The sequence below is a fragment of the Sinohyriopsis cumingii genome, chromosome 8, assembly GCF_028554795.1.
Source record: "Sinohyriopsis cumingii isolate HCF-2022 chromosome 8, ASM2855479v2, whole genome shotgun sequence".
NCBI lineage: Eukaryota > Metazoa > Mollusca > Bivalvia > Unionida > Unionidae > Sinohyriopsis > Sinohyriopsis cumingii.
Window position 1 is genome coordinate 1,353,150 of NC_142968.1, and position 8,801 is coordinate 1,361,950.

Below are 8,801 nucleotides of genomic sequence, written 5' to 3' on the forward strand. Positions count from 1 at the left end.
AAGTTGATAAAATGCTGTGATTTACAGGATCTTATTTGGGTAAATAAAGCTTCAGCCTGAGATAAATTATTATTCAACTACAGTGTGACCAGTACTGGGTTTGACACCAATGACTCTAGTTTTAATAATGACAAAGTATTCCCCATGTCTTGTTTAACAGGCAGGATCAAGACTAACTGGACCATGGCAATTCATACAAGAAACTATAAATGTGTCCATGTTACATAGATGCCTCCACCAGTAAAGTTCCAATTTGAATAGGGATCATAACTCCATTAAAGAAACAACACACTTGTTTTAGTTGAGAAATTTGTACCTTCCACTGATGTGTTGCTTACCGTTTCCTTGACGCAAATCCCCATGTCCAAGCCAAATATTTACACTCCCTTATTAGTATGGAATGATCCAGAACGCTAGAAGGAACACTGTCCCAGCCAGACTCTACATCACAGACCTATATGGAACACTCTTCTTTCTCATTTTGGACCAAGAATACTCCAGTGTATTAGAAGGGAGAAGTAGTTTTACATAATTAAAATTTTGCATTGCTAAGTTACTCCTGTAAGCTGGTTGGGCCCTCTTTGTGCCATTGCTTTTGGGCTCAAAATAAATGATTTTTCTCTAATATGCCAAGGATCTTAGGTATAAGGAGGAGGAAGGTGGACCATGATAAAGGAGGAGGATGGTGGTCCTTCTTTAAGAAAGGACCCATGCATCATCTTTGATGCCTGACCAGACTCTTTTTTTAAAAAAAGGGCTAGCCAGGCAGCTACCAGTACATTGGGAAGAGGCAGATGTGGCAAAAGAGGCTCTGGTCCTAAGAACATCCCTCTTGCTCCTTGAAGACTTTCTCTTGATGCTGTTCATGCCGCCTCATCAAGGAAATACTTGGCATGGGGAGGGGTTTGAAATTGCAGTAGATTTTGATACCAATGGGGCTGCATCTGATTAATGAACTGATAAGAAGGTCCCAGGGGGTGATCAAGTAAGCTTTTGTTTTTTGATGAACCAGGAGTGGCTGCAAGGGCCAGTGTGAGATGCCACAGAGGGAAGGAGACCTTCCAAGAGAGTCTGCCACAAATGAAGCAGCCTTTTGAGGGCTCCAGCAAAAGACTATCTAAGTCCCTGAAACAACATCCCCTTGGATATGGAGCAGCACCACAAAAAGCATCATGGACAGAGAAATAGCATACCTCAATATTTTTGCAACGACTTGCAGCATGCGCTGAAGCACCAGAGATCACAAAAATAGACGGGTATGGGAGGCAATGGAGGTGAGCATACTAGCCTTAAGCTCTGATGTCTCCAGGGTTGCAACACAATATCCTCGATTGCCACAAACAGGCATCTTGTGGGAAGGGCTCAAGGGACCAAGCCAATGACCTTGTAACTGGATGCTGACACCAGTTGTCACAGCATTAGAGTGGTGCAGATCACCCCTTTTGCTGCCTGGCAAACTTATCCCCTGGAAAAAGTTTTGAATGTGGAAGTAAATGGTCAAGATGCAACACTACCCCTGAGAGTCTCTCCAAACAGGAGGGATCCAACGTGGCCTAAAGGTCTAAGGCACTTGCCATTACAGGTCAATCACACATCTCACCTGTTTGCACAAGTTCAAGTCTCAATGTGGGTGTGTGAGAGAGCTTACCAGTGGTTTCCCTTACATTGGTATTGGTTCAAGTCTCAATGTGGGTATGTGAGAGAGCTTACCAGTGGCTTCCCTTACATTGGTTCAAGTCTCAATGTGGGTATGTGAGAGAGCTTACCAGTGGCTTCCCTTACATTGGTATTGGTTCAAGACTCAGTGTGGGTATGTGAGAGAGCTTACCAGTGGCTTCCCTTACATTGGTATTGGTTCAAGTCTCAATGTGGGTATGTGAGAGAGCTTACCAGTGGCTTCCCTTACATTGGTTCAAGTCTCAATGTGGGTATGTGAGAGAGCTTACCAGTGGCTTCCCTTACATTGGTATTGGTTCAAGACTCAGTGTGGGTATGTGAGAGAGCTTACCAGTGGCTTCCCTTACATTGGTATTGGTTCAAGTCTCAGTGTGGGTATGTGAGAGAGCTTACCAGTGGCTTCCCTTACATTGGTTCAAGTCTCAATGTGGGTATGTGAGAGAGCTTACTAGTGGCTTCCCTTACATTGGTTTTGGTGGTTTTTCCCACATTCTTCCTCTACCAAATATACTTGTCACCATGTTTAACCAATCATGTGCTGAATAATGGTGTTAAACCTACAAAACCAAAATCAAACTCTTCCAACTGGAACGAATCCAACTATCCTCCAAATCTTTAGACTTTGGGCACAAGCCTAGGGGAAGAAGGTAGTAAACTGCTTTTGCTGCCTCTCAAAAATTAAAATGTATTCCTTCTCCAATGCCTGGACAAGTAGGAGGAGGCTGGGGACCAAATAAGAGGGAGAAGTACAAATTACACTAGTTCCCTTGCAAACTAGTAAAGAATCCATGTGGAATTGGTCCTGCTAGAAGACGTGACTTTCCCCGTACAGTGTCTCTCTGCAGGCAGAAAGTGAGTGGTTACATTAAGAAAGCCCCTTTCTAAAAATAGATGCACTCACATGTTGGCTGTGTCAGTTTTGTTGGAAAGAAGGATTTTTAATACATACCGGGTATATAGAGAGAGAGAGACTTCAATGCCTCATTGTGTTGTCTATGTTTCATCAGCAACTAAGAAATTACATGTAGTATGAACAGTACAATCTATAGACATGTGTTCATTTACATGTACTCTCGACCACATGGTACAGGTGCTGTTTCAAAGTTAGAAATCTTCTCAACTAACAATTTATAGTGAATTTTCAGGAAGTAGAAATAAAATTCTTGATTAAGGGTAGTTGATTTAACATTTTTACTGCAATTACAATACAGTAATCTAACTACTCCTATCAGTTAAAATTAATTACAATGTACGGCTTTTAAAGTCCTCTGAATATGATAATTTTTATACACATACCAAATATTTTTATAATATACATACAACTCGGACAATTTTCAATTTGGAAATAAAGCATTGCTTAAAACCAGTGTTACTGTAAATGGGAAACAGGGGCATAATTCACATGAGAATAAAAACACACATATTGTGTTTCTTTTCTATCCAAATGGAGAGGTCACTTCTCCCTCAAATTCAAGTCCAGCTTAACCCCATGCTTGCAAGTCCATTTGAGTTGCAAACACTAGGCCCTTGTTTGCCATCATATATCATACTAAATAGTCCCAACATACTGCACAGACCCAGACATGCCACTGCATTTGAAGACAGCAGACCTAGAGTTGGATCAAATTTGTCAACAAATATTAGAGGACATGTTATAATGAACAAAATCAAACAGAAATAGGTAAATAATAATTTATTTTTACAACATCATTTCCCTTTAAAGAGACTATCTTCTGACCAGCAATGGTCATAATATCACTCAAGGAACAGGAAAATTAAATCATGAGAATCATTTCAGAAGTAAAAGCTGATGATAAAGAATGAAATAAAAGTGTTAAGCAAGTAATACAGATCAAATAAATGCTACATATCTGATTCTCAATAATTTCATGTTAACTTAGGTTGCAAGAACAAAATAATTTTTCCAGTATCCGAGAACTGGATTTTTCTGCCTGTGCATATATATCTAAATAAAATTCCATATTATATAGAAGTCTTAGCAGGAGACATTAAATTTTGCTTTCTAAGCAACATGTTTGACTGTCTATGATGGCTACACAAGACAATTTTTGAGTAGTAATTATTAAAAATATACTTTATAACCTTTCATCAACATGGTACAGTAAAACCATGAGATATCCATTTGTCAAGAAAGCAATAGTCAATCAAGTGGCCTCATAACAACAGTAAACAAAATGCATAATACAAAAGACATTGTTTTTGTCAAAACTGCTTTTTATTTACCTGGAAAGTAATAAACTTTAACTTAATCTAACTTTTACTTGCACACGATGACTGCTTTGCTGAATTTTTGGCAAGGTTAGCATGAGAAAAACTGATTGCTGTATTAGGAACCTGTTTGTAAACGACTAGTTTTATTCAAAAACTGCAGTCTTTCAAATCTGGTTTCACTGCATAATGTATTTTCATAATTATTAGAGTTTTAACCTCATAATCTCCTCTTGAAATGCCCCTCTAAAATCTGGCTACCTCCTGAGCAGAAGTCAAATTTCCCCAGCATAAGAAAATAGTACCATTCCCCTCGTCACACACACTAGATGCATCAACCCTTTTATAAGACTACTTTTAATGAAAGGAGGAGTGGCCTCACATGAGGAGAACCCCTATAAAAGGCATAAGAAAAACTAGAAATATGTAGCTGTGATTGGTGTTTCAATGCTTCATGATTTCTATATAACATCGTCACATCCTATCATTGCAACTCTTGATCTCGGTCTCTGGGCATTGATTAAAGGTAATGAATCATTCCCATGCATCTAGAAGCTGGTTCACATATGTTCCTAAGATTCCAAAGTCTATATCTTGGTGCAGATGGTTACTACATGATATCTTAAAAACCAAGCATCTGCCTAGTATGTGTACAGGAATAAATTTTCAAGCAGTTAAATTTATCAGTTACTAAAAACTTTTTACTGACTATATTATTTTAGTATATAATTGATTGTGAACAATTTAATATGGCACATTTTTTTTTAGCTAATTCTTTATATTACATCTGTTTCAACACTTGTTGATTATGATGTTCAAAAAAGCATTTTGACAAAAAAACTTGACAGCAATAACAATCTGATGTACCAGAATCAATTTAGTAATATTAAAAGATAAATATGAAAAAATGTACAAGATACACATACAGTGTTCTCACTTTCCTTAAATTCTTTTCTGGCTAGACCATGTTCCTGGTTCTCCACAAGATTTCCTTATCATAAGATGTTTTCATTCTGCACTGGCAAAAAGGACAAATAATCAGCTTTTGTTGCTGATCCAACCATAAAATGACTGGTGATAATTCTGAACACTGAACAGATATTGTACAGGACAAGAAAATATTAATATAGCATGATAATAAAAACACATTTCTTGTGTCAAGAATAATTGTGTTACAGTTGGTACTACTGCTGACGATAATGATACCATTAGAGCTATGCAGGAATTTCATCACACATTTTAGTTAGTGATACAAGAAAAGCCATTCCACACTTGTGTAAAGACGAATGAGTAAATTTTACTCAATGAATATAAAAAGGGAATAATCACAACCTAAACAATGATCCAGGTAAAAAGAAATGGGGATACCATCTCAGCTCTCCTAATTGCTTGATCTCAAAATCACCTTAAATAAGCTTTCCTAATCGTCTTCTCTAAAAATCACATTAAATACCTTATTATAACCATTCTCATTAAAAAAAATTGCTATATTTTGTTTGATTTACTCTTACTACAAGAAGAAAACATATTCTGCAATGTGCACTACAGAATGTCATAATCATTATGTCTTTTTGGTGAAGATAATACCCATTCCTCATATAACTCGTGAAAACTGCAGAAAAAAGTGTTCAATTTACAAGGAAACCTACCTGGCATATTAAGTTAAATTCACATGGTGCCCAGGGAAGACAGGTTTTTTTAAAAATATGTTCAAGAGTATCATGATTGCTCAATGATTTCATATGAAAATGGTTTTAAAAACTGCACCTATAGATAACTACAGCACTTAGAAAGTGCCTTCCCTGTTTTACTGAACACCCAGAGAACTGTAAGGAGACAAACAAAGAATTCTTCACGAACCAGAGGGGAATATCTCACAGTAACTGAAATGAGTATCGAAACAACCTGCCATAACAACTGACATTTAATTGATTTGTATTTGTGGGTTTTATATTTCACATGTGATCAGCGAGTTCAAAACAAGCCCATTGAATAAAACTAATGTTCTAATGGCTGAAGAGAATTTGTGCAAATTCACAAAACTCTTTCTTGAAATCGACTAAGATATTATTGAAAAAACTTGACCATAAGAAAATTTGGTAACAATCATTTTCATATGTTTTATGATAACATCTGTCATGGTTTCTGACCTTAAACCTGAACTCATGCATTGTCAAGATATACCGTAAGTTCGGATTCATCTATAATTTTCTCTTTAACAAGTAGTTACTGAACTCGCATCATTCAATGTATTTTTCAGATATATCAATAAACTGGGTTTGATAAAAAATTCATTCATGCTAATTTGTGTTATTGTGCCCAAAAGCCATCACATATAAATAACAAAAGGCTCAAGTGGGATTGATATTGTTCACCTGTCTTGCAAAGCTTACCAGCTGACTATTTCCCTTAGCTGATATATATAGTATTGTAAGAACAAAAATTATATGAACAATCTCCCATATTTTATAAAAGGTTAATTTACCTATGTCAGTACTTACTGATAAAAAGTCTTTCAAAAGAGAGGAATTAATATGCAGTCTCATACTCCTGATCAAAGATCTTGATGATATACAATGTATCTCGTTAATATGCACAGATCTCACTTACTATCAAGCCTGTCTGTGACAATAATAATACTACAAGCTTAAGGTGGAACAAAATCGGAGGAACTCAGTGGCTACAGCAGTAACAGGTTTAGCTAACCCAATACAATATTACCTAATTAAAATATGTAAAGATCTGTTTCATCATCAGACCTGTCTAAAGTCTAATAGACAATAATGCAAGTCGGATAAAAATTGATTAGAAAAATAATTGCTAGACTGTTGACAAGTTCAGACAATCATAAGGAAGGTCACGTCATTAATATATATAAATTTTACTCAAAATATATTCAACAGAAATCTTGATGAAATAAGCCTATTTACTAAGTTTGATCACAATCCCATCAAAACTAATGTCTCAAGAGTGGTTAAAACATTCTATATATGTAAATTCAGGTCATAAATAGTTTCTATAGTGGTACAAACCTCAGCCAATCATCTGTAAGATCAGCCTATTAATATGCACAATAATACAATCATTATATATCTTGATGACATAAACCAATTAACCAATCAGAAATAGAGTTGCTAAAATATTCAGAGACATAACCGATCAGATGCAAAATTACCTCATTAAAATGCATGATCTTGCTCATAACTGTACTTGGCAAGATCTTCATGACTTAAGCCTATTTACTATATCTGATCAAACCTGCAATGTGGTTTTTAGGGTGGTAGCAACCAACCAATCAAAACTGCAATGTGGTTTCTAGAGTGGTAGCAACCAACCAATCAAAACTGCAATGTGATTTCTAGAGTGGTAGCAACCAGCCAATCAAAACTGCAATGTGATTTCTAGAGTGGTAGCAACCAGCCAATCAAAACTGCAATGTGGTTTCTATAGTGGTAGCAACCAATCAATCAAACCTGCAATGTGGTTTCTAAAGTGGTAGCAACCAACCAATCAAAACTGCAATGTGGTTTCTAGAGTGGTAGCAACCAACCAATCAAAACTGCAATATGATTTCTAGAGTGGTAGCAATTAACCAATCTTATACAAGATCACATTAATATGCATGGCTCCAATGCATCACTGAATTTATATGAGATCTTGATTATATAAACATGTTTCTAAACTTTGATATAAATCAGTCTAAAAAGTATGGTTTCCAAGTGATAAGCTAAGCCAATGAGATGTGCAAGAACACGAAAATGTCCAAGATTCTGACCATAAAAACATTTCCAAGCTTAATCACAACCTATCAGAAATTTTGACTGTAAAAACATTCCAAGCTTAATCACAACCTGATCAGAAATGTGACTTTCAGAGTGATAACAAGCTTACCCAACTGGGTGCAAGATGATCGTAATACTATATTATCATTGGCATATTGTGGTTATACAAAACGATTTGAGAAGACTTGCAACCACAATAGGCCGATTCATTCAGAAGAAGTAGCAATTACAAGATCTTCAAAATGGCCATGTCATATAGATGCCATTTTCATTTTGGACCATTTACAAGTCAAAGGAAGTACTCTAAGTTAAACCCTTCCAAGCTGGCCTCCATCACCATCCCTTCATCAGGAATAGCAATAACAAAACTTTCAAGATTATCTGATTGAGGGGCAACATTTTCGTTTAACCTTGAGATGAAACCATAGTGATAGCAAAACATACATTGGATGCAGGTTCAACACTTTTGGTCTTCAGCCAGGAGAACTTAAAATGGATTTGTGTAACAAAGAGCACTGCCTCAATAGTAATGATGTCAGAACAGATCTTATTAATAACAAATGTAAAGGTGACTATTGCACAAATTGTTTCAGTCAAGCCACCAAGGTGAGACTAAAGGAGAAAAAAAAATGAATCCCTTGTATAATACAAAGTTCAGAATGGACTGGCAATGTAATTTTACTGAAAATTTAAGCACTGATCCAAGTTATATAAAAAAATTAAATTCTCTGGTTTGAGACCCAAGGATATAAAATGTGAACAAACTACTAGAGTTAGCACAGAAAGTCTTATCTTGGTGGCTGGTTTCCACTGGGTCAAGAGAGTTCTATCCCTGAAGTAGCTGTTGTTAATTCTACAAAATAAAAAGTCCTACCAAAGATTGATTTTCACAAAGACTTCACAAGACTTCATGAAAATAATGCATAAAATGCATGTTACTAAATTGGCTTCAATCAATCAAGTCTTTCAAACACCAAGCAGAAATGAAATTTGTGACATGTGACTAGTGTGTGCCCTCCAGTGGTATTGTAGGGGTATAAAATAATGGTTCTGGTAATGATGCCCTTTGAACAAAGAGTGAAATATTTACAAAAATAATGAGATAATCTCCAT